Below are 26634 nucleotides of genomic sequence, written 5' to 3'. Positions count from 1 at the left end.
ATTGGATATAGATGTTCGCAGGTAAAGGAACGACTGGAAAATGGGAAGCCTTCAGAAATGAGATAACAAGAATCCAGAGAAAGCATATTCCTGTGAGGGTGAAAGGAAAGGCTGGTAGGTATAGGAAATGCTGGATGACTAAAGATATTGAGTGTTTGATTAAGGAAAAGAAGGAAGCATATGTCAGGTATAGACAGGATAGATCGAGTGAATCATGAGAAGAGTAGAAAGGCAGTAGGAGTATACTTAAGAGGGAAATCAGGAGGGTAAAAAAGGGACATGAGATAGCTTTGGCAAATAGAATTAAGGAGAATCCAAAGAAATTTTACAAATACATCAAGGACAAAAAGGTAACTAGGGAGAGAATAGGGCCCTTCAAAGATCAGCAAGGCAGCCTTTGTGTGGAGCTGCAGGAGATGGGGGAGAAACTATTTTGCATCAGTGTTTACTGTGGAAAAGGATATGGAAGGTATAGAATGTAGGAAAATAAATGGTGACATCTTGTGAAATGTCCATATTACAGAGGAGGAAGTGCTGGATGTCTTGAAATGCATAAAGGTGAATAGATCCCCGGGACCTGATCAGGTGTACCCTAGAACTTTGTGGGAAGCTAAGGAAGTAATTGCTGGGCCTCTTGCTGAGATATTTGTATCATCGATAGTCACAGGTGAGGTGCTGGAGACTGGCTAACGTGGTGCCACCTTTTAAGAAAGCTGGTAAGGATAAACCAGGGAACTATAGACCAGTGAGCCTGACGTCGGTGGTGGGCAAGTTGTTGGAGGAAATCCTGAGGGACAGGAGGTATATGTATTTGGAAAGGCAAGGACTGATTAGCGATAGTCAACATGGCTTTGTGCGTGGGAAATCATGTCTCACAAACACGATTTAGTTTTTTGAAGAAGTAACAAAGAGGATTGATGAGGGCAGAGCGGTAGATGTGACCTATATGGACTTCAGTAAGGCATTCAACAAGGTTCCCCATGGGAGACTGGTTAGCAAAGTTAGATTTCACATGGACAACTAGCCATTTGGATACAGAACTGGCTCAAAGCTAGAAGACAGAGGGTGGTGGTGAAGGGATGCTTTTCAGAGTGGAAGTCTGCGACTAGTGGAGTGTCACAAGGATCAGTGCTGGGTCCACTACTTTTCTTAATTTATATAAATGATTTGGATATGAGCATAAGAGGTACAGTTAGTAAGTTTGCAGACGACACCAAAATTGGAGGTGTGGTGGACCACGAAGAAGGTTACCTCAGATTACAACAGGATCTTGATCAGATGGGCCAATGGACTGAGAAGTGGCAGATGGAGTTTAATTCAGATAAATGTGAGGTGCTGCATTTTGGGAAAGCAAATCTTAGCAGGACTTATACACTTAATGGTAAGGCCCTAGGGAATGTTGCTGAACAAAGAGACCTTGGAGTGCAGGTTCATAGCTCCTTGAAAGTAGAGTCGCAGGGAGAAAGGAAAGAGAAGGTGTTTGGTATGCTTTCATTTATCGGTCAGAGTATTGAGTACTGGAATTGGGAGGTCATGTTGCAGCTGTATAGGACATTGTTTAGGCTGCTGTTGAAATATTGCATGCAATTCTCGTCTCCCTCCTGTTGGAAAGATGTTGTGAAACTTGAAAGGGTTCAGAAAAGATTTACAAGGATGTTGCCAGGGTTGGAGGATTTGTGCTATAGGGAGAGGCTGAGCAGGCTGGGGCTGTTTTCTCTGGAGCATCGGAGCCTGAGAGGAGGCCTTATAGATGTTTACAAAATTATGAGGGGCATGGATAGGATAAATAGAATTCCTACTGTGTGGAAGAAGGCCATCAAGTCCAAGCAGCATTCCACCCAGAACCACATCCCTCTCCTATTGCTGTAACCCTACACTGGGACTGCCTACACTTCCCATGGTCAGTTCACCTAACCTGCACATTCTTGGACTGAGAATGGAGACTAGCGCACCTGGAGGAAACCCACTCAGACATGGGGAGAACAAGCAAACTCCACAAAGAAAATCACCTCAGGGTGGAATGGAAGCCAGCTCCCTGGTGCTGTAAGACAGTGGTGCTAGTCACTGTGCCACCCATTCCTCATCTTTGATCTAAATGCCTAATCCCTTATTCCCAGACTGCGACTCTGCTTTAGAATCCCCAGGTAGGGGGGACAAAGTTAAAAATCACACAACACCAGGTTATAGTCCAACAGGTTTAATTGGAAGCACTAGCTTTTGGAGCGCTGCTCCTTCATCAACCTTCACCTGAGGAAGGAGCGTCGCTCCGAAAGCTAGTGCTTCCAATTAAACCTGTTGGATTATAACCTGGTGTTGTGTGGTTTGTAAATTTGTACACCCCAGTCCAACCCCGGCATCTCCAAACCCAGGTAGGGGCACATCCTTCCAAACTCTACCCTGTCAGGGCCCTAGAGAATTTAAAATGTTTCAGTGAAATCTCCTCCCAACCTTCTAAATTTCAGGGAATCCTGACCCTGTCCCCTCCCTTGTTCATTAGACAATCCTCTCAACCCATCACATGAACTGTTGCTGTGTTTGATCAATTCAGGAAACGTTTCAAGGAGGGAAGGTGAGAGAAAGACTCTTTCTGCTTTGAATTGATACCAAATATTGAAAAAGCAGGAAAATATTCTCACCAAGTATTGTTCACATACTCGGAGGTCACTGGTGTGGTGTCCTTATATTCTTTATTCTTGCCTTTTCTCTTGTGCATGTCATTTAGGAGACAGAGTCAACCGAGAAGGAAATGAACAGCAGAGTTTGTTTTCTCTGTTGATTAAATTCACCTTGTTTGCTCCTCTGAGCACCTGAAAGAAGGGGCAAGGCTCCGAAAGATTGTATTTTCTAATAAACCTGTTGGACAATAACCTAGTGTCGTATGATTTTTGACCTTGTCCTCTGATCACGTTCAGATTATTCCCACAAGCACTGCATGTTCTTGCTTCTCCAAGTCAGTAGGTGGCGATGTTGACTATGGCTTTCACAATGGTCTCCATCAGAGAGGACCCACAAATCAGGGACAGAGACCAGAGATTGCAGGCCTCGCTCTTGCTCCTCAGTCCCAGACCCGAGCACAATGGGCCCCCTGGAATTCCGAGCCCTGTGCAGAATGCAAATGGTGTGACTGATCCTGCTGATTGTTCCCAACCTCACCAGGTCTCCACAGTCACTGAGATTATTTAAATACAGCCTTTGCTTATTAGGGACCTTATTGATTGGATACATACTGAAATGGGTTAATAATACAGTATTGGGGGGGTTACAGATGCAGATTGTCAAGTGGAAATCTGATGTGGCTCTAACAGAGATCCGGGATTGGGGATTCCTGGATACAAGGTGTCCAGTAAAGATAGGAAAGAGGGAAAACTGTGGGAAGTGGTGGGATTGATCTGGTGCCAGACAGTACTGACCAACCTTAGGCCCTGAGATATGATGGAGATGAAGGGTGAACTGTGCCGGGCTTTAACTTACTGTTACCAGAGTAAAACAGGGATTACCCATTTCACAAGAATGGATCTAACAAACCAGGTGCAGGTGAAACACCCACCCAGTCCCTGAGAGAGGGAGGGACAAGAACAATGACATTCTCAGACAGAAAGGATGCTAAAAATGGTATCACCCCGAGAGTGAAGGGTGGGGTGGGGATAGTGGCAGCAACATCCCCCAGAGAGTGGGGAAAGTAACACTGACACATTTAAAACTGTATTATCACAAGTGAGAATTCAAACAGACACCCACTCCACCAAACGGTGTTGATGATGCACTGTCCTCATCAAAACACGTTTGCAAACCTCTTCATAACACGTAAGGGGAGAGAAACATTGAAAACTGTATTATCACGAGTGAGAGATGGTGCATTTAAATATTGGACCATGATGTGAAATGTTCCCAGCTGTAAACAACACTGGTGCATTGACGTCATTATCTTATTAAACAACATTAAAACCTCGGCCAAACATTTTCCTGCAGAGAGTGTATTTAAAATATCAAGAGGCTTTCCGCATTGTTGGTTTGATCAGTGACGCAGCAAGGAAGCAGCAGCTGCCCCATGAACTCCAACAAAAGAATGAGAACAGGCTCTTCATACGGAGTTGGCTCCCGAGAATCCAAGTCAACAGCAGGGATCAAAGAACAAGGAACAATACAGCACAGGAACAGGCCCTTCAGCCCTACAAGCCTGTGCTGACACATTTTGGCCTTCCTCACATAAACTGTCTTCACCTACAGGATTCATAGCCCTCTATTCCCTTCCTATTCATGCATTATTTATTTATTGAATACTTCTATTGTGTCTGCTTACACCCCCTCCTCTGGCAGTGTGTTCCAGATACTCAACTCCCTTTGTGTAAAATACTTATCTCACACATCTCTTTTAAATTCCCCCACACCTTGAACCTCTGTCCCTGAGTAAGTGACACATACACCCTGAAAAAAAGCCTCATATTTTCCACGCTACCTATGCCGTTCACAACTCTGTAATCTTCTATCAGGACACACCTCATTTTCCCGCATTACAATGAAAACAAAGCCAGTCTCTCCAACCTTTCTTCAGAACCACAATCTCCCATAACAGACAATATCCTGGTAAACATTTTATGCACCATCTTCAAAACATCCACATCCTTCTGGTAGTGTGCTGACCGGAACTGCATGCGATATTCCAAGTGTGGCCTAACTATTGTTTGATAAAGCTACAGAATAACTTGTCAATCCTTATACTCAGTGTCCCTTCCAATGAAGGCAAGCATGCCATAAGCCTTTTTTACTGCTTTACCTCCCTGTGCTGCCACCTTCAGTGATCCTTGAACATGCACACCCAAATCGCTCTGCATATCAATACTCCAGAGGATTCTGCCATTCACTGTATAATTCCCAGCTGTACATCACCTTTCAAAATGCATCACCTCACATTTGTCTGGATTAAGCTCCATCTGCCATTTTTCTATCCAAGTAGCCAACTGATCTATATCCTGCGGTATCCTGTGACAAACATTCTCATTTTCCACAACTCTACCAATCTTTGTATTAACCGTAAACTTACTAATTAGACCAGCTATGCCCTCCTCCAATTCATTTATGTAGAACACCACTGAACCCTGTGGAACGTCATGAGTCTCCACCCTCTATTCTGAAAACTATCCTTCCATCACTGCCCTCTGTCTCCTGTGACTAAGCCAGTTCTGTATTTAACACTGGGAACATTTTAGACAAGACACCTTGTTGCCAGCTCGTTACTGCAACTTGATCCAGTTCATTCAGAAAGAGAAAAAGGACAATGTGCAGATTGTTGAACAGGCCCCTGCACCTGGGCCTGAGGCAGGGGCCCAAGCTCCAACACACTGGCCTCACTTCACACCAATCTTCACACAGTGCTGGGTCATAAACTCAGGCCATCAATTCCTCTGGGACCGAGACAGAGTGAGAGTGTAGGGGGAATGTCCAAGAGTCAATAAGGATTAAAGCAAGATGGAGAAAGTGTGTTGAAAAGTGTTCAATGGAGGAAACATACTTCGTGATACCAAACATGCTTTGTGATACCCAATACTGACATAGTCCACGTGTATCATAGAATGAAAAAAAGCACAATCTGGAGACAATCAAAGATCACACCAAAGTACTCCGTTTGGATATATCATAGTATGCAGGGCATTTTCATTGCGATGCGATAAGTATCCTAGTCCGAAAGCTGTTCTCTTTTTTTCTCTCTCTCTCCCCATGATTCTCCAGATGGAGCCGGTTAGATCCTCTCAAAGCCCCAGTTTATTTGTACTGTTCAGTAATGTGGGGATGTCAATGGTGGACTGGGGTACACCTGATGAAGGAGCAGCGTTTCGGAAGCTTGTGATTTAAAATGAACCTGTTGGCTAGAACCTGCTTTTGTGTGACTTCTGACTTTGTATTGTTCGGGCAGAGAGAAACAACTGCCTTCTAGTAACTATAGAGTACTTGCACAGCAGCTGAGGATTATGGGTAATGACTCTTTCCATTAGCCATGAATAAACCCACATTCATTCCAGTCGATTCCAGTGGGAATGATCTATCAGTTGCTTCCCAGATATTATGTGGCTCACCACCGCCATCTCCAGGACAATTCGGGAAGGGCAACAAATAACCGACACGTCAACGCCCGCCCCATCCCAGGAGAAATCAAAATAAATGGCATACAATTCAAATGATCAAACTGGTGAGGCTTGAATTCATCTCTTTGAAAGACTGGAGCCTCGGCCAGAAACAGAGCCATGACATGGGTGACCCTGGTTTGTCAGACTGAAAGGTGGAGTGTCCTTTGGATTATCACTGGCATCAGCAAAAAATGAATTATACTCAAAGATCTAACAAACAGCTGTCAAAGCGTGCCCCCAAACTGCAGAGAACAGCACTTGAGGCATCGCATCCCCATCTCCATCCTTGCTTGTTGCCCTTCCCTAACTGTTGAGCGGTGGTGGTGAGCCATGAGTTTCTTGAAGAGGATCTGACAGAGGGACAAGGTCATGTCCCCAGCCTGAGCACAACTGTCTGACCTGCTGTGCTTTCCCAGCCCCACACTTCTCAACTCCAAGCACATCTATCACTCAGGAGAATGAGCTGTGACACAGGAGGAAACGTGGGAGTGTTGGAAAGGCACCGGCAGCCTGGTCAGCCTGCAGAGGGGCAGAAACAGATTTGATAATTGAGCTGATATCGTCTGAGCTGAGATGCAGACTCAGGCTTTCAGAGCCGCACAGTTTACATTATTACTGACCGTGGCTCCATGGGCAATGCTCCTGCCTCATCATCAAAATGGTCATCGGATTGAAAGCCACCTCAGAAATGAGAGAACAGAATCCAGGCTGAGACCGAGGTGCACTGTTGAAAGTTGCACAGTCTCTGGCTCCACCATTTGACGCTCCACCACCACCACACCCCGATCACCCCCACCCCCACCTCAGGGAGTTCGACAAGATCCCATTCTGAAGAGATTCCCTTGGGTATCCTGCTCGCTATTCAACGAGTGCCAACAAAACAGATATGTCTCGTCATTCGTTTACTGTCTGCAGGACCTCACCATCTTGTCCGGGAACGTGACTGCTCTGTGCTCACAGCTTTGAATATTCTGAGATGATTAAAAAAAACTGCACCAACAAGAGTTCTTTCCTCATTATCATGTAAAAGGGAGGAGTTAATATTTGGGGTTCAGTGATGTTTTATCAAAAAAGCAGCAACACTTTATTTTATTTCATTTTAGGTTGTTTTATATTATTTTATTTAAATTTTGTTTATCAAATTTTAGCCCGCTTGTTTGGCACCACTTCCACACATATCCATTCCCTCCACACCAACATTTAGTAACATTTGTGTGTACTCTCTACAAGATGCATTGCAGAACTTCACCAAAAGTCCTGAGACAACACCTTCTAAACCCATGATTACTTGAATCAAGAAGGACAAGGGCAGCATCACCCCAGCAAGTTCCTCTCCAAGCCATTCACCAGTTTGACTTGGAAACATCGTCACTGGGTCAGAATCCTGGAATTCCCTTCCTAAGGACATTATGAGTCTACCTACAGCACACAGACTGCAGCGGTTGAAGAAGGCAGCTCAGCACCATCTTGTCCAGGACAATTAAAGATGGACAGTAAAAAGGCTGGGAAAATTAAGAGTAGGCATGATTTGGGAGCAGAAAGTGAGACTGTGATGTCTCAGTTATTCCTGGACATTGGTGTGATCACATCTCAAATACTGTATTGTGTGTAGTTTTGGTCTCCTTATTGAAGGAAGAATATAAATGCATTGGAGGTGGTTCAGAGGAGTTTTACCCGATTGATCCCTGGAATGAGGGGGCTGTGAGATGAGGAAAGATTGGAAAGGCTGGCCTTGTTCTCACTGGGGATTAGAAGAGTGAGGGGTTTTCCTGTCCCACAGTATTCTGCAAGTATCTGCCTCCCTCGTGTGTCGTACCCTCCTGCCCCTTACTACACATGGAATTGAACTGTGCAGTCCTGAGGCCTATAACTTCCTTCTGGAACTAAGTCTCCAGGTATCTCCGGCACTCCCTGATATATCACTGCTTTTTCAATTCAGCCTTCATTCCAAACTCCCTGAATGGGAGGTCCTGTCGTTTTATACATCCACTGCAGATGTATGTACCCTGAATCATTTCAATGCAATAAAGAAATGTTGATCTTACTTACAACTGAAAAATATCCATTCCTTCATTGGTCCAGTAATTGTCTTCAATCTCTGTTTTGAAGTTTCAGTACTTTCCATTTATTAACCTCCCCTAATGGACATGTCCTGAAGCAGTCTATTTACACATTCCCTCATACGAAACAATTTCCAGATTCCTATTTTCTTGTTTACCATTTTGTTTCATTCAAACCAAGAGCATGTGCAGGCTCCCAGCAGCTGAAGTGACAGTTCCAAACCACTTTGGAAAAACAAAGGTGGACTCCTTCCCTGAGTTCACCAAACTCCCACACTGACCAAACTCCCCAGCATTCCCCTCTGTGCTGGCTGCACTCAGTGCGAGCTGCAGTATATAAGCTGCCCTGTATTTATATTGCTTCTGATTTATATCACTCCATTCTGAAGTGCTGTTGTTCAGGATCAGGGTTAAGCTCACTCATTTCTCAATTGAAAGCTTCCTTCTTTCAGCCTGAAAGAGACTTTACATTTGCAACCAGCAAATGGGACTTCAATGTTGGAATCTGTTTTCAGGATTGATGGGCTCGATGGTTTGATTCCATGAAATAACCTCGTCTAATCTCTTCAGGGGTCAACGTTTCAGGTGTAATCCTTCTTCAGGAAGGGGGAGGGTAGGTGTCAGGGGAGTTACAGATAAAGGGGTGGGTGGGAGCGAGGTGGTGAGGTGAGGATAGATTGAGAATGATAGAGAGTATGACCTGATTGGTCGATGGGAGAGATGAATCCAGAATTATCCCTCCCTTCGATCAACCATGTCCTACCCTCGGCCTGTCTCCACCTATCCCCACCTAACCACCCTGCCCCCACCACTCCCTTTATCTGCAGCTCCCACCCACCCCACTTCCTGAAGAAGGTTTACACCCAAAACGTCGATTTCTCCAACTCCTGATGCTGCCAGTCTTGCTGTGTTCTCCCAGCCTCCTGCTTGTCATCCTTGATTCCAGCATTTGCAGTTTGTCTCTAATCTCTTCAGGGGCCAGGATGAGTGTGAGGAGATTGGGTTTTGATGGAACTACCCACAGACTGAAGTCAAAAAAAGCAAAGTAAGAAAGGCAAGTGGATCAAATTCGAGAGAGCAAATTGTGAGCAAAAAGTAATTGTTACCAGTTTAGCAAATGCAAAGGAGAGAGTGACAACATTGAATTCCTTCTGGCGTCATCCTCTGTGTCCGAACATTTCACAGAGCCAGCTCCACATCCTTCCATTGGCTTGTCATTGAGAGGCAACAGTTCCCTTCCCACAGCCCTTTTTAAAATGTCCTGTCCCAGGGAATCACTGAGGCAGAGAATACTTCACCTTTTCTGGGAAAGATAGAGAAATATAGGGTGCCAAGGAGCAGTTTCTCTGCCTTCAGGGTCTGACAGAAGGATGTGTGTAGTGTGTGGATTCTGGAGACAGACAACTGAGATATTCCTCACTCCCACCAACACGACTTTATTCTAACAACAGTTTCTATTCTTCATTATAAAGTACCAGTTTCAGACTAGACATTTCACATCCAACCCCCATTTCCCCACATTGGAATCAAGAACCAAACTTGCCCCATCTCAGGATTGTCCTCTGAATGTGGTGTCAGTGTGCTAATGCTGTGTTTGAATGAAAGAGCCACAGTGGAATCTGGGACTGAATCCAAGGGGTTTCTGAGCCACCAGCAGCCTCCCCGCTGTGTGAGGGTCTGTTTGGATAAGATTTCAGCCCCATTGGTTCCCACTATACTAAAGCTCTAGAATGAGATTACTGGGGTCACATGTGGACTAAGGAATGCAACAATCAGGTCAATGATCTGCTCTGTAATCCACCCTGAGCCCTGGATGACTCTCACTGAGATGGCCCCAGGGGCTACAGAATATGGCAGCAGAAAGTGGAACCAGTTTATCATTGACTGCCCTCCCCAGCCGTGACTCCCAGACTCCCCAGATTTAACATTCTCAATCTGACTCCAGGGACAAACAGGACCAATGCATCGCACTTTAAGAGTGAAGAAAACCCAAGTCTAATTTAAGGAATATTTATTTCCCAAAACCTGTGAAATTGTTATTCTGAGTAACAAGATGCTGCTGATCATATTCATCAATGTAGGGTTCCCAGTAGCTCTGGCTATTCCCAAAGCACACACGAGACAGAGACTGAATCTTCTTGATCTTTATTCCCTTTTCCAGATTTACGTTGACAGAAAAAAGACTGCAATTAACAGCCCAGACAGAGGAAGCTACTCAAAATCACAGCCACAATGGAGCTTGAGGAAAACACTTGTGGAGATTTTCTCAATAACCTGAGAATCCTGTCCCTTTAAGTAGTGACAGAAGCTTAAATTCGAACTGACGGCTGAGCAGGAAGGAGATCTGGTTTACTGAAGCAGAAATTTCAGAGGTTCACATTGTTTTGTACAGCTGATAGTTTTCAGCATCTTCGAGAGGTTTTACTTGGCATCACAAGTCATCACTGTCCCCATAAAACGATCCCAGGACAGGTTCGGCATGGGGTTTGATACAGAGTAAAGCTTCCTTTTGATGATCCCAATGACCTGCCTTCACCCTTGAACCTCAGAAATGTCACTGAGCCAATCCCAAGAAGGAAGAGAGTTGAAATTCAGTGCTGACAATGACCTTTGTCCTGCCAGCTCAGCCCTGTTCTATTTAAAGTTGTGTCTCCTCTGTGGACTGTCTCAAACACTCTACACACATTCTGATCTCCTGATGCTCTTGCTGAGGGGCGAGGGGAGGGTCACGTGGGTGAGGGCACAGGAGAACCGAGCGTTGGACTCCCAGTCAGACCCAGAGAGAGTCAGCAGGCTGCTGACACTGTAGGTGCTGTCCGAAGCTCGCAGGTAGTTGCTGGTCTGAACCCCGTCCGAAATGACTGCACCATCCTTCTTCCACTACACCTCCAGCTCATCGGGATAGAAGTGATTGGCAAGGCACACCAGGGTGGCAGTGCCCTTGGCATTGACCTGCTCTTGGGAGGGGGGCAGCAGGGTGAGCTTGGGCTGAGAGTTTTCACGGCCTGAAAGACAAGACAAACAATTTTAATCCCTGCCATTCAAAGGGATTTCAAAAACTCTGAACATTCACTGGCAAAACAATCCATTTGAACATTTGTAGTTAATACCTAACAGACCCCATAAAAGGACAGGGCCTTTTAAAATTGCTTCTTGGGATGGGACTGTCACTGACAGGGCGAGCATTTATTGCCCATCCCTAATTGCCCCTGAGAGGGTGATGGTGAAAAAGAAGGGGCAGTTTTGGATCATTCTTTCCTGAATGAATGTCGGCAGCTAGAAGGGCACTCAATGGGGGAGCATTTCAGTGACAGTGATCAGAACTCAGTGAGATTGAGAGTCGGGATGGAAATGGAGAACCACGGAGCAAGTGTAAAAGTTTTCATTTGGGAACAAACCATTTTACTGAACTGGGCAGGGATTGGGTAAAAGTGGCTGAAAGACAAAATGCAGGGGTGAAATTTATCAGGACCTGAGGAAAGCAAAGAGCAAACAAGATGAAATGTGTCCAAATGAAGTCAGGGAAATCCCAGTGATGTTTTATAATCACAGAAAGAACAAGAGAATGAAGGAATGTATGAGGCCCATTCGAGAGCAGGAAGGGAACTTGTGTGCAGTGGTGGGTGATGGAAGTTCCTCGTGAAAACGTTTGGTCTGTTTTCACAAAAGAGAGGGACATATATAGCAGTAACTGTAGTTCAGGAGGAGAACTGTGCACTATTGGAACAGCATCTTTCACATCTGAAAGACTCCCAGTTCATCCAATGAAAAGAAAGATCCATGCTGTCCTAAAGATATTTGCAGACAGTGTGGGACTTGTTTGAAATGTGGTCACTGTTGTAATGTAGGAAATGTGGAAGCCAGATTGTACACAGCAAGATCCCACAAGCAACAGTGAACCACAAACATTTTTGAGTGATGTTTGTTCAGGAATAAGTATCAGCCTGAATACGATTCAAAGAGAAAGTAACTAGAACAGTTCGATTGAAAATGAGAAAATGAAAGTCAAAGGAGGAAATAGGATTACTGGTTAGTGATGGAATTGATTGTTACTAGAAAATAAAAGGAAAGGGACAGAGTATTGTGAATGTCATATTGTACTGAGGAAACTTAAAAGTGCAGGGAAGCTCAGTATAGAACAAGCTTAAAGGTTTTGTCTCTTAACATATGAACCATTCGGAATAATGTAGACAAAGTGGTACCACACAAACCAAGGGAAATCAAGTTTGTGAGGAGTTTAAACTAACTAAAGAAGGTAGGAGCTCAGGAGAAGTTATTAAAGTATCCAGACCAAGTAATAGGATCGAGATTATGGAAAGGATCAAGAATCGAACTTGAGGCACCGCAGGATGGAATGGTGGATCAGTGGTTAGCACTGCTGTCTCACAGCTTCGGAGACACAGACTCAATTCCAATTGACTGTCTGTGTGGGATTTACACATTCTCCCCCTGTCCACTTGGGTTTCCTCCCATTGTCACAAAGCTGTTTTGGTGAGGAGAATTATCCATGGAAATTGTAGGGTGGGTGGGGTGCTTTTTGGAGGGTCAATCTGGGCTGAATGGCCTGCTTCCACACTGTAGGGATTCTGTGATTTCTAAAGGAGATAACTATGAGAAGGAGGCAGTCAGTGCATGACTGAGGGTGTTGTACTAGATGCATCGAGTATATGAAACAAGGTAAATGAGCCTGTAGTGCAGGGACGTGGCTGCAAGGGGATCAGGGCTGGGAACTAAATATCCACGGATGCACATCCTATTGAAAGGAAATGTGAGGGGATAGTGGGTCAAGTGTGAAGGAGGAACTGAAGGTAATCCTTGTTAGTCAGGAAATGGTTTTGGGGAGACTGATGGTATCAAAACTTGTAAGTCCCCAGGAGCCAGCAAGTCATCAGAGTATTTAAGAAAGTGGGTGTAAAAATAGTGGACACATTGTTGATCATTTTCCAACATTCTGTCGACTCTGACAGAGTTCCAATGGACTGGACAGTATCCAATGTAACCCCACTTTTTAATAAAAGGAGGGAGAGTGAAAATGAGGAATTATACATGAGGAAAACGCTGGAGTCAGTTATTAAAGATACAGTAACCGAGCATTTGGAAAGCAGTGACAGGATCGGTCCAAGTCAGCATGGATTTACTAAAGGGAAGTCAGGCCTGACACATCTTCTGGAAGGTTTTGAGGATGTGATCAGTGGAGAATGGACAAGGCTGAATCAATGGACAACAAAAATTGATGAAAAAGTTCAGCAGGTCTGGCAGCATCTGTGGAGAACAATTGAAGTTAACATTTCAGATTGAGTGACCCTCCCTCAGGACCCAGTGGATGTTGTGTTCTGGACTTTCAAAAGGCTTTTGACAAGGTCCCATACAAGAGATTAGTGAGCAAAATTAAACCTCATGGTATTGGAGGTAATGTATTGACATGGAGAGAGAACTCGTTGGCAGATAGAAAGCAGAGAGTTGGAATAAATGGGTCCCTTTCAGAGTGGCAGGCAGTGATGAGTGGGGTACCGCAGGGTTCAGTGCTGGGACCCCAGCTGTTCACAATATACATAAATGATATGGACAAAGGAATTGAATGCAATCCCTCCAAATTTGCAGATGACACTCAGCTGGGTGGCAATGTGTGCTGTGAGGAGGATGCTAAGAGGCTGCAGAGTGACTTGGACAGGCTGGCTGAGTGGACAAATACTTGGCAAAAGCAATATAATGTGGGTAAATGTGAGATTATCCACTTTGGTGATAAAACAGGAAGTCAGATTATTAGTGAATGGTGAACGTTTAGGAAAAGGTGAAGTGCAATGTGAGTTGGGTGTCATGGTGGAACAGTAACTGAAAGGGGGCATGCAGGTGCAGCAGGCAGTGAGGAAAGCTAATGGCATGCTGGCCTTCACAGTGAGAGGATTTGTGTACTGGAGTAAGGATGTCTTGCGGAATTAAGGCCTCAGCTTGAGTATTATGTGCAGGTTTGGTCTCCTAGTCTGAGGAAGGACATTCTTGCTATTGAGGGAGTCCAGCGAAGGTTCACTGGAAGGGAAGGGACGGCTGGACTGACATATGAGGAAAGACTAGATCAACTGGGCTTGTCCTCACTGGGATTTAGAAGAATGAGAGGAATCTCACAGAAACATATAAAATCCTGATGGGATTTGACAGGCTTGATGCTGGAAGAATGTTCTTGATATTAGGAAATTCCAAAACTGGGGGTCACAGTCGAAGATTAAGGGTTAAGTTATTCCGATGTTATGAACCCGTGGAATCAAGGGATATGGGGGTGGAGTGGGAATAGGATAATGAGATTGGGTAATCAGCCATGATCATATTGAACGGTGATGCAGACTCAAAGGGCTGAGTGGCCGATTCCTGCAGCCATTTTCTATGTTTCTATGTTTCTAATGAGAGGTACATGTGAAGGGGGTGGGAGTAGGGTGAGGGAGGAGCAGGTTTACCCTGTCAGGAAGAACTGAAATTACATCGACAGTAAGAGGAAATATGGATTTGGAAAGCATAGAATCTGTGTGAGTCAACTTCAGGACCCACAAAATAGCAAAGGACCTGATGGGAATTATGTACAAGTCTCCTCTCAGTAGTCAGGATGTGGGGCAGAAAATAAATCAGGAGATAGAAAACGCATGTAAGAAAGGGATTATTACAATAATCATGGGGACTGCAATATGCAGGTGGACTGGGAAAGTCAGGTTGGGAATGGATCTCAAGGAAAGGAATTCATGGAATGTCTGCGAGATGCTTTTTTTTGTAACAGTTTGTGGTAGAGCCACTAGGAAACAGGTAATTCTGGATTCGGTGATGTGTAATGAGGCAGCTCTGATTGGGGAGCTGAAGGTGAGTGAACCCTGAGGGGGCAGTGACCATAATGTGATAGAATTCACCCTGCAGTTCGAGAGGGAGAAGCTGGGAATTATATGCAATAATATCAATGAGCAAGTTAGACAAAGGAGAACCAAAGGAGATCTGTTTGGGTTTCCAGAAGGCCTTTGACAAGTTGCCACATAGGAGGTTGCTAAACAACATAAGAGCCCATGGGGTTTGGACAGAGAGTGGAAATAAATGGGTCTTTTGCAGGATGGCAGCTGGTGCCTCATGCAGTTCAGCAGGGGGCAGTGTTGGGACCTCAGCTATTCATGTAACAATTAATTATATATTAACGATCTGGGAAAAGGAACTGAGGGCATTGTTCCTAAATTTGCTGATGACACAAAGATGAGGGGAGGGACAGGGAGAGTTGAGGAAGCAGGGAGGCTGCAGAAGGACTTGGAAAGACTCAGAGAGTGGGCAAAGAAGTGACAGATGGAATACAAAGTGGGAAAGTATGAGGTTATGCCCTTAGGTTGGAAGAATAGAGACTCAAACTGTTTTCTAAATGGGGAAATTTGGAATTCTGAAATATAAAGGGGCTTAGGAGTCCTCTTACAGATTTCACTTAAGGTTAATATGTAGGTTCAGTTGGCAATTAGGAAGACAAATGCAATGTTAGCATTCATTTCAACTGAGTTAGAATATAAGAGCAGGTATGTCCTGCTGAGGCTGAATGAGACTCTGGCCAATCTGCATTTGGAATATTGTGAACAGTTTTGGGACCTGTATCTAAGGATGGATGTGCATGCATTGGGGGAGATCCAGAGGAGGTTTATCAGAATGACCCTGCATTGGGGGAGATCAGAGGACGTTTATGAGAATGACCCTGGGGGTGACAGCCTGGTCTGTTGAGGAGAGATTGAGGACTGTGGATGTGTACTTGATAGAGTTCTTAAGGACATGCAGAGATCACATTGAAACTTACAGAATACTGAGAGGCCTGGATAGAGTGGGCGGGGATGAGATGTTTCCACCAGTAAGAGAAACATGGACCAGAGGACACAGCCACAGAATTTAGGGATAATCCATTAGGACTGAGATGAGGAGGAATTTCTTCTGCCGGAGGGTGGTCAATCTGTGGAACTCATGCTGTGGAGGTGAAGGCATTGAGTGTGTTTCGGATGGACATTGATAGGTTCCTATAATGGGAAGAAGGCAGGAGAATGGTCGTGAGAAACACATCAGCCATGACCAATGGCACAGCAGACTTGATGGGGTGAATGGCCTAATTCTGCTCTGTTATCATATTGTCTTTTCAACAGACTCTGCCAAACCCTGGAACACTGAAAGGCCTGGATTTGAGCCCAGCTGGAGCTGTTTGTCATCAGAACTTTATCAAGGGATAACCAGGGAGTGGTGAGAGTGTGCACCCTGTTCCATGTGGGAACTTCAGGATGCTTCCCATCTCCTGGAATATCATGAGTTCAGGAAGTGTGGTCAGTGACAGCAGTTGGAGCTCTGGGTTTTGGAGCTTGAGCAACAGCTGGTGTCAGTGTGGAGCATCCGTGAGGCTGAGAGCTCCGTGGAGAGCACGTTTCTAGATGTGGTCACTCTGCAGCTTCAGAGTATGCAGGGAGAGAGGGAATGGGGGAGCAGCAGACAGTCCAACAGGTCCAGGCCGCGAGTATAGGAATCCCCTGAGTGCATCCCACTGTCCAACCAGGATTCAGTTTGGAATCCTGATGAGAATGATGGTTCATCTGGGGAGTGCAGCCAGAGCCAAGTCCCTGGCACCATGGGGGGCTCAGCTGTACAGGGGGGCACAAGGAAGACTGGAAGAGCGATAGTGAGAGTAGATTTGAGAGTGAGGGCAATCGATAGGTGTTTCTGCAGCTGCAGATGGGAATCCAGGATGGTGTGTTGTCTCCCTGGTGCCAGGGTCAAAGATGTCACTGAGCAGCTGCAGAGCACCCTGAGGGGAGAGGAGGAACAGTCAGCAGTCGTGGTCCCAGTGACAGAGGGAGAAAAGGGATGTGGTCCTGCAGTCAGAACTTAAGGAGCTCTGGAGGCAAATATCAACAGGAGCTCAAAATTGTGAATCTCTGGACTACTCCCAGTGACCAATGCAAGTGAGGATAGGAACAGAAGGATAAGGCAGGGTGTATCTGAGGCTGAAAAGGTGGTCCAGGAGGGAGCGTTTGAGATTCTTGGGACATTGGGAATGACTTTGTGGGAGATGTGACCTCTATAGACCAGATGGGTTGCTCCTGAACAGAGCAGGAACTGAGCTCCTTGTGGGGTGATTTGCTGGTGCTGTTGGAGAGGGTTTAAATGAACATGGAAGGGGGGTTGTGGGAACCAGGAGGAAATATCAGGGAGGAACACCAAGGAAAACAGAATCATGCAAGAGATAGATACTCTAAAGTAAGGAATAGTAACTTATTTGGCTGGGTCACAGTGAGGGAGAGAGTAATAATTTCTAAATCCAACTGACTGTGTGCATGTATGGGCCTGCGTGGAGTATGGGGAGTAAGATTAGGGAGTTACAGACGCATATTACCAAGTGGAAGTCTGGTGTTGTTGCTCTTACAGATGAGGCTCAAATGAGGACAGGACTGGGTGTTAAATATTCCTGGATACAAGGTGTTCAATAAAGATAGGAAAAGGGGAAGAAGGTGTGGGATTGGTTAAGATCGGTGCAGAGCTGGAGAAAGAGGATGTCCCAAAGGGGTCAAGGGCAGAATGGATTTGGTTGAGATAAGGAACAAAAAAGGTGCAATCAGGTTGTTCAGTGCAGTCTGTCGGTCACCAACTAGAGGGAAGGATGTCGAGGAAGAAATCTGCAAGAAATTCACAGCACACATTTGGGTAACTTTAATTATCAGAATATAGAATGAAATCGGAGCAGTGTGAAGGGCAGAGAGGGGCCAGAGTTGTGAGAGTGTGTTCGGGTGAATTTTCTCCAGTCGTGTGTTCCCATTCCCTTCAGAAAGGAAGCTCTGCCAGACCTGGATCTTGGGAATGAGGAGGCCCAAGTAGATTGAGTGTCAGTAAGAGGACATTTAGGGAAGAGTGATAATTGGATCACAAGGTTTAGGGAGACAGTGGAAAAGGACAAAGGACAATCCAGAGTAAAGTCATGACCATGGATCATATCCCATGGATCACCTCCAAATGTCTCACTCTTAGAATTTTCATATTTTATTTTAAAACAGAATATGAATGAGTTACCAATCTAATATCTTGCTGCAGTATTTATGGTTGAGAAGGACATCGAAGTGAAGGAAATTCGGGAAATAAATGTTGATGTCTTGAGAAGAGTCCATATTACAGGAGAAGAGGTGCAGTAATCTGTTCTTTAAACTCATAAAGGTCGATAAATCCCCAGGACCTGATCAGCTCCATCCCACTACTTTGTGGGAAGCTTGGGAAGAGACTTTGACACCCCTTGGTGAGATGTTTGTATCATCAACAGCCACAGGTGATGTGCAGGAAGACTGGAGCATGGCTAATTTTGTGCTGATATTTAGGAAGGTCTGCAAGGAATACCCTGGGAATTATAGACCGGTGAGTCTGATAGTGGTAAGTTGTTGGAGGGGATTTTGACAGACAGGATCTAAATGCATTTGGAAAGACAAGGATGGATTAAGAATAATCCACAAAGCTTTGTCAGTGGGAAAACATGTCTCACAAATTTGATTGAGTTTTTTGAAGACATGACCAAGAAGATAGCTGAGGGCAGAGGGTAGACATTGTCTACATGGACTTTAGCAAGACCTTTGACAAGGTGCTGCATGGTCAATTGGTTAGTAAGTTAGATCAAGTTGGATTCAGGGAGGGCAAGCTAACTGATACAAAGTTGGCTGAATGGTTGGAGACAGAGAGTGGTGGTAGATAATGGTTGTTCAGACTGGAAGCCTGTGACCAGAGATGTGGCAAAAGGATTGGTTCTGGGTTCATCATTGTTCATCATTTATAGAAACAAATTGAATGAGAATATAGGGGGCATGGTTTGTGAGTTTGCAGATGGCACTAACATTGGTAGTTTCATGGACAGAGAAGAAGGCTATTTGAGAGTACATTTACATTACACTTTGAGATAATAGCGAGGTGTTGCATTTTGGTACAAAAACCAGGCCAGGGCTAACACAGTTAATTGTGGGGCCCTGGGGAGTGTTGTCAAACAGGGAGACCAAGGGGTGGAGGCACATAGAGGATTGAAACTGGTGTCACATGGAGACAGGGTGGTGAAGAAAGCATTTGGTACAATTGCTTCTATCGGTCAGAGCATTACGTGTGGGAGTTGTTACGATTCTCCAAGGTATTGATCAGGCCCATTCCCAGTCACCCTGCTATTGGAAGGATGTCATTAAATTGGAAAGAGTGTAAAAAGGATGACAACGATGTCACCGAGACTGAAGGGTTTGAGTTATAAGGAGAGGCTGGTTAGGCCTGGGCTATTTCCCTTGGAAGGTCAGAGACTGCTGGGTGACATTTTAGAGGTTAATAAAATCATAATGGGCATAGATAAGATGACTAGCTCAGGTTTATTCCCCAGAGTAAGGGAATCCAAAACTAAACAGCAGAGGTTTAAAGCAAGAGGGGAAAGATTCAAAAGGGACCTGAGGTGCATCTCGTTCACATAGAGGGTGGTGTGTGTATTGAATGAGCTGCCAGAGGAAGTCATAGAGGTGAGTATGATAACAACATTTAAAAGGCATTTGAACAGGTACATGGACAGGAACGGTATGGGAGAAATTAGCTAAATGCAAGCAAATGGGACTACGGGAATAGATAAGGGGAATAATTCATGAAGGATGTGAATATTTTGGAAATGGAGTAAAAAAATTCCTATAGAAGGTTCAGGGATGAGGAATGTCAGTTATGAACAAACTTTGGAGAAGTTTGGACTGTCTTCCTTGGAGAAGTGAAGGCTGAGAGGACATTTTTTTGAGGAATTCAAAATCAGGAGGTGTCTGGCCAGAGGAAATAGGGAAAAAAATGTTCCCACTTATGAAAGTATTGAGAAGGAGAGGGCACAGATTTAAAGTAATTAGTGAGAGAATCAAAAGTGAGATGAGGAAAAACATTTTCAGCCAGTGAGTGGTTAAGGTGTGGAATGCACTGCCTGAGAGTGTGGTGGAGGCAGCTTCAATTGAAACATTCCGAAGGGAATGAGACTGTTATTTGAAAAGGAACAATGTGCAGGGTGACAGGGAGAAGGCAGGAGAATGACACTCAGTGAATTGCTCATTCAGAGAGCCGGTCCAGACAGGATGGATGGAACGGCCTCCGTGTGCACTGTAACAATTCTGTGATTGTGTGATTGAGCAGAGTTAAAGCTGGGGGAGGTGGGAGCTTGGTGTCTCACTGTGCTGCTGCTGCTGCTGCTGCTGCTGCTGCTGCTGAGGTCAGTGAGATCAGAGACTGGGACCGGGAGCCAGAGCTCACATCAAACTCTGCCCGTGTCCGACACACTGAGACTGGCAGGAGGCTACTCACTGATTTCACTCCATGCTGCAGGAATGGGACCACAGGATGCAAATGGATAGAGCTCCTCCACACGGTGAGTAAAACTAATTGACTTATATCTTGCTGCTTAAAGGGACAATGGAACGAAAGAAATACAGCTGGACACCCTGTTAGACACAGTGCTCCTTAATCAACTATTTCATTCACTGCAACTTCTCACTAATACCTTCAGCAATTCAGCATTTGTGTTTTAGAAAGTGTGTTTCAGTATTGACAGGATTCATAACGGAGGATTGAGGTTTACTTACTCAGTCGGAGCTTGGTTCCTTTCCCGAACGTAAGCCACATTGAGAGCTCCCAGTGCAGAGGCTGTACAAAAATCTCTGCTCTTTGCTTCCCTTTCTCACTCACTCTCACACTCTCCCTCTCACTCTCTTTCTCTCTCCCTCATTCATGTGTGTTTCTGTCTCTGTCTCTCTGGGTTGTGTCCAGCTGGACTCGGGCGGTTTGTCAAATGTATTTTTCAATGTTAAGTTTTGCAGTTGTTCTTCACGTGTGGCGATGGAGTAGAAGAGGGAAACTTGAGGCCTTCAGTAAATGGTGGACACCACAGAGACTGGAGTGTGTAGTGGACAGTGACAATCCAGCATGGGTTAGTTTGTTCATTTACATTTATATGTAACTGGATGTGTCAGTACAGGCAGTGGGACTGTGCCTATTGAGGTTTTTGTACGGCTCTGTAACACTGTGTAGGGGTAGCTGCTTTCCTGCTGACAGTAATAGTCAGCGACATCCTCATTCTGAACGTTGCTGATTTTCAGGGTGAAACTGGTCCCATATCCTCTGCCCGTGAATCGATCGGAGACTCCTGTGAATCGATTTGTTGCAGCATAGATCAGGAGAGAGGGTTTCTGACCTTCTCGCTGCTGGTACCAGTTAACAGAGTTGCTAACAGATTGACTGGCCGTACAGGTGATGGTTGCAGTGTGGCCCAGTCCCACTGACAGCACCGGGGGAGACTGGGTCATTGTGATGTCCCCACTGATACCTGAGGGGTCAGAGAGAAACCCAGTGAAGTCAAAACTGTCACAGAAAGAGCATGTCAAATGAGAGATTGTTGGAGACACTGAGCTTTCCTCCGGTTTCAGCATTTTTCCTTCAATCACAAGTCAGTGGAATTGAAGAGAAATGGAGAGCAGCTAAAAATTCAAGGTGGAAGGAGAGAGATTTGTACCTGCGACACAGAATGCCAGGGGCCAGATCAGCTGGATGTATGAAATCATGGTGTGTGCTCCTGTCCCTGTGCCTGGTTCCTGATAAACTCTCCCTTCACTGGGCTCTGCTTTATAAAGCTGCAGCCTGTGAGAGTCTGACTGGGTGTTCCTCAGTATGTAAATGGCATCAGGCAGAGAGAGCCACGTCAGCCCCTCACACTTCCTCTTCTCTCTCTCTCTGTCTCTTTCTCACTGTCTCAGACAGTCATTGATGTGAACAGCACTGAATGAGGCCATTTGGCCCATTGCGTCTGTGCTGGTCAACAGTGATCTGATGACACTAATCCCATCCACCAGCTCTTGGCTCCTTACCCTGGAGGTTACAGCAACACAAGGGAATATCTAAACACTGCTCCAATGTCACGAGAGTTTGTGAGTCAACCAGCCTTTCAGGCAGTGAGTTCCAGACTCCCACCACCCTCTGGGTGAAAACATTTCTCCTCAATTCTCCTCTCACTCTCCAACTTGACTGGGCCTGGACTCACTCGAGTTCAGAAGGATGAGATGGAATCTGATTGCAACATATAAAATTCTAACAGGGCTGGGCAGGGAGGAGGTTTCCCCTGGTTGGTGAGTCTGGAACCAGGGGACCCAGTCTCAGGGGGATACAGGATAGACCATTTAGGACTGAGATGAGGAAACATTTCTTCACTCAGAGGGTGGTCAACCTGTAGAATTCTCTACCACTGAATATATTCAAGAAAAAGAGAGAGATAATTGTTTTGCATTTTAACAGCATGAAGGGAATGGGGAGAAAGCAGGAGTATAGCTTTGAGAGAGAGGGTCAGCCATGATCATACTGAATGACAGAGCAGGCTCAAAGGGCGAAATGGCCTGCTCCAGCTCCGAGTTTCTATGTGTCCATGTCTGTGTTGCCTTCAATCTCGGTCCCTGGTGACTGAGTCCTTTACTCATGTAAAAAGTGCCTTCCTACCCACACTATCACTGCCCCAAATAATCTTATACCCCTCTATCAGGTCCCCTCTCAGCCTTCACTGCTCCAAGGAAAACAACCCCAACCTTTCTAATCTTATCTCAAAGCTCACATTCAGGCAGCATTCTGGGAAATCTCCCCGTACCCTCTCAAATACAATCACCTCCTTCCCAGAATGTGGTGACCAGGACCTGTCCTCTTCTCTCTCTCTCTCTCTTTCTCTATCTCTCTCTCTATCTCCCTTTCTGACTCACACCTTACACTTCTTTCTCTCTACCTCTATCTCTCTCTCCCCCACTGTTAATCTCTTTCATATTCTCTTTCTCTGTCTCAAAGCCACTCCCTCCAACTCAGTCACAGTTCCTCACTCCGTCTCATAATCTCTATTTCTGCATCTTTCTCTGTCTCCGTCACTCACTCCATCTCTCGCTATAATTGAAAGCATCCAAATGTTATCTGCCCCTCTCTATTCCTCCCTCTGTTTCTCTCCCACACTCTCTGCATCCCAATCGACAGTCTCTCTCCCTCCCTTTCTGGCATTCTGTCTCTAACCATACTCATATCTCTCTCTCTCTCTCTCTCTCTCTCTCTCACACACACACACACTCAACCCTAACCTCTCTCTCTTGATTCCCTTCACTCTTGGTATCACACCCATCCTGTCTCTTTCTCTCTCTCCATGCCTCTCAGTCACATCTTGTTTCTCTCTCTATCCCTCAACCTCACCATTTCTATCTCCCTCTACCTCTCTCTTGGTCCCCTCACATATCTCAAACTGTCTCAGATGCTCCTCCCTCTATCCCCCGATCTCTCTCTCTCTCTCTCTCTTGCATGCGCGTGCACACACACACACAAACTCTCTCGCTCTCTCTCTCTCTGTCTCGCTTCTCTCTCTTTCTGACAGTGTCCTGGGCGGTGCCAGTTGAATGCAGGATAAATCTCCCTCTGCTCTGCACCACTAATGGACATTAACCCTTGACCCCAGAAGGATGTATTTTCCTGGAGTAACTCCCCATTTCCCACATTGACCAGGGTTTGGCCTCGCTCAGGAAGATGGACAGATTCTTGTCAAAAGAAAGGCAATTCTGTGCTGTTGGCCTATTCTCACTGGGGACTGGTTTGGACACAAAGCTCATTCCATGAAGGCACAGCAGAGAGAGGAGATCCTCAGGCCATCAGTGTGAGCTGGAGGGACAGGACAGACTCTGACCCACTGACCCAACCTGTACATTCACAACATGTTCCAATCCTTTTCCCTTTCCTTCCACTTCCATGATGAGTCTCTGAGTCAGGCTGTTTCACTGGGATGAGGGTTGGACTATCACACAGTTACAACAGAAAGGAACTGAACCCCATACCCAATAGCGACCAGTAAACATGGGCTTCCTTCCTGCTGGAACCTCCAACAGAGACCAGTAAACATGGGCCTCCTATTCACTGGAGTTTCCGATGGAGACGAGTAGATGACTGAGTTTATGAAGAAGTAATCACGGAGATAGATAAAGGTAGAGCAGTACACTCTGTCTACATGGACTTTAGCAAGGTCTTAGACAAGGTTCCCCATGGTAGACTGTTTAGTAAGATTATATCACATAGGATCCAGGGAGAGCTCGCCAATTGGATAGAAAATTGGCCTAATGGTAGGAGGCAGAGGCTGGTGAGAGAGGGTTGTTCTTCAGACTGGAGGCCAGTGACCAGCCGTCTGCCACAAGAATCGATCCTGGATCCACTGTTGTTCATCATTTATATGAACAATTTGAATGAGAAAATAGCAGGAATGGTCAGTAAGTTTGTGGCTGACATTAAAATTGTTGGCATCGTGGACAGGGAAGAAGGTTATCCAAGAGTGAATGTCTCTTGATCAACTGGGCCAGTGGGTCAACAAATCCAGATGGAGTTTAATTTCGATAAATGGAAGGAGTTGCATTTTGGTAAGACAAACTAGGGCGGGAATTACACAATTAATGGTAGAGCCATGGTGAGTGTTGTTGAACAGAGAGACTGAGGGGTACAGATACATAGTTCCTTGAAAGTGGTGTCACAGATAGACAGGGTGGTGAAGAGGGTATTTGGCACGCTCACCTTCACTGGTCAAAGCAGGGAGTACAGGAGCTGGGACATCATGTTGCAGCTGTACAAGGCATTGGGAAGGCCACATTTGGACATTATGTACATTTCTGCTCAACCTGCTATAGGAAGGAAGTTATTACACTGGTTTGGGTAAAATAAAGATTAATTGGAAAGTTTGAATCATAAGGCAAGGATGGATAGGCTGAGATGTTTTCCAGGGAATGCAGGAAATTGAGGGGTGACCTTATAGAGGTTTATATAATCATGAGGGTCATAGATAAGGTGAATAACTAAAGTCTTTTCCCCAGTGCAGGGGAGTCCAGTACTAGAAGGAATAGGTTTAAGCCAAGAGAGGAAAGAATTTGATGGGGCCTGAGAAACAAGCTTTTCACACAGAGGTTGGTGTGTATGTGCAATGAGCTGCCAGAGGAAGTGGTAGAGGCGAGTACAATTACTACATTTCAAGGACATTTTTACAGGAACATGGATAGAAAGGATTTAGAGAGGATTGGGCCAAACACAGGCAAATGGGACTAGTTCAGTTTTGGAAACTTGGTCGGCATGGATGAGTATAGCTGAAGGGCCTGATGCCATGCTGTAAACCTCTATGACTCTCTGCTGATGTATACATGGGCCACCTTCCCATAGGACCAGTCAACATGGGCCTCCTTCCCACTGGATTGTCCAGTATCTGAGCTGCAAAACCGACATTGTGTCCACCACATATGTCTCTTATTTCAATCTCAATCACATTGTCTGTATCTGCACAGAAACCCTAATTACTGCTTGTCCCAACTCCTAAATCTATGATTCCAATGTCCTCTCCCAGCTTCCTGAACCACATTCCATAAATGCCAGCTTGTCCGATATGGAGTGGTCTCTTCCCTGTATTACCATGTGTTGTTCCAGAATGACCCCTGACCTCACTGCCAGCCAATTGTCTCCATGGCCTCCCTTCTCCCTCACTCTGTGTCCTGCTGCAGACTCACATTCCCTCCCTCCCCCTTCCATCTTCTGTCTCTGGTCTCCTGCCCATTGCTGCTTCCTCCATCCCACTATTGACAGCAGAGCCTTCAGACCACTACTGCGTGCTCTCTGACCTCCTGCCCTTCATCCCTCCCCCTCTCGATGGCTGTGCTATTGAATATACTGTTCACTTCCATCACTTTTGGTTCACTGTTGCTTTGCCATTGATTTGCTGACTTATTCTGGTAAATCTAGTCTGGCCTGTTCCCTGAGTTGGTTCAAGAGCATTTTGCTTGAGAAAACACTCTTCTGTAAACTGGGTTGTCTGTTTTTCCCAGTCTTTGTGTAAAGGTGAGTCTAAGTGTGTGTAAGCTCTTAAACAACACAGACAGAAGTCACTGGGCCGATTGTGACAGGCAAATGAGTCCAATGAGTCCCATTTACCCAGCCCTTCCTGTATAACTCTGCAATTGTTTCCTTTTCAGCTATTTCTCCAAAGGCCCTTTTGAAAGTTGCTGTTGAATCCACTTCCACTCACCTTGCAGACAGTCATCATAAACTCGCTGGATAAAAATGTTCCTATCTTCTCTCTTGTTCTTTAGACCTTTTCTGAAATGTGTGCCCTCTGGTTACTGACCCTCCTGCCTGGAGAAACAATTTGTCCTGTATTTACTGCATCCAAACTCTCTAATTGTGAACCTTTCATTTAGTGAGTCCTATTTCCAGCACAGGGGGAGAACATTCAGCCTGTCAGGTAAATGCTGTCATTTCATGGAGCAATCCAGTCAGTCCCACCCCCTCCCCTACCCGACCCCCAGAGCCTTGCAGGTTTATTTCCATCTAGAGTCCATCCAATCTGCCATTGCAATCACTGAGTGTCTTCACCTGCCTCACCTGAATGGGCACTAATTTCCAAGTCA

At 45.4% G+C, this 26634-nt stretch overlaps 1 long non-coding RNA gene and 1 pseudogene across 1 annotated transcript; both read right to left on the bottom strand.

Moving 5' to 3' along the window:
- Nucleotides 1-26634, bottom strand: part of LOC122545411 (centrosome-associated protein 350-like) — a 1525564-nt pseudogene that overhangs the window by 62983 nt on the left and 1435947 nt on the right.
- On the bottom strand, nt 10312-20812 carry LOC148149302 (uncharacterized). The gene is made up of 2 exons (XR_015758253.1): nt 20779-20812; nt 10312-11187 (listed from the first exon to the last, which is right to left on the bottom strand). It is a non-coding gene; the product is annotated as an uncharacterized LOC148149302 (long non-coding RNA).

Source organism: Chiloscyllium plagiosum, unplaced genomic scaffold, assembly GCF_037043375.1.
Source record: "Chiloscyllium plagiosum isolate Xiang-an unplaced genomic scaffold, Cpla_swu_hap1 HiC_scaffold_9, whole genome shotgun sequence".
Taxonomy (NCBI): domain Eukaryota; kingdom Metazoa; phylum Chordata; class Chondrichthyes; order Orectolobiformes; family Hemiscylliidae; genus Chiloscyllium; species Chiloscyllium plagiosum.
This window is presented reverse-complemented; position numbering and strand designations above follow the sequence as displayed.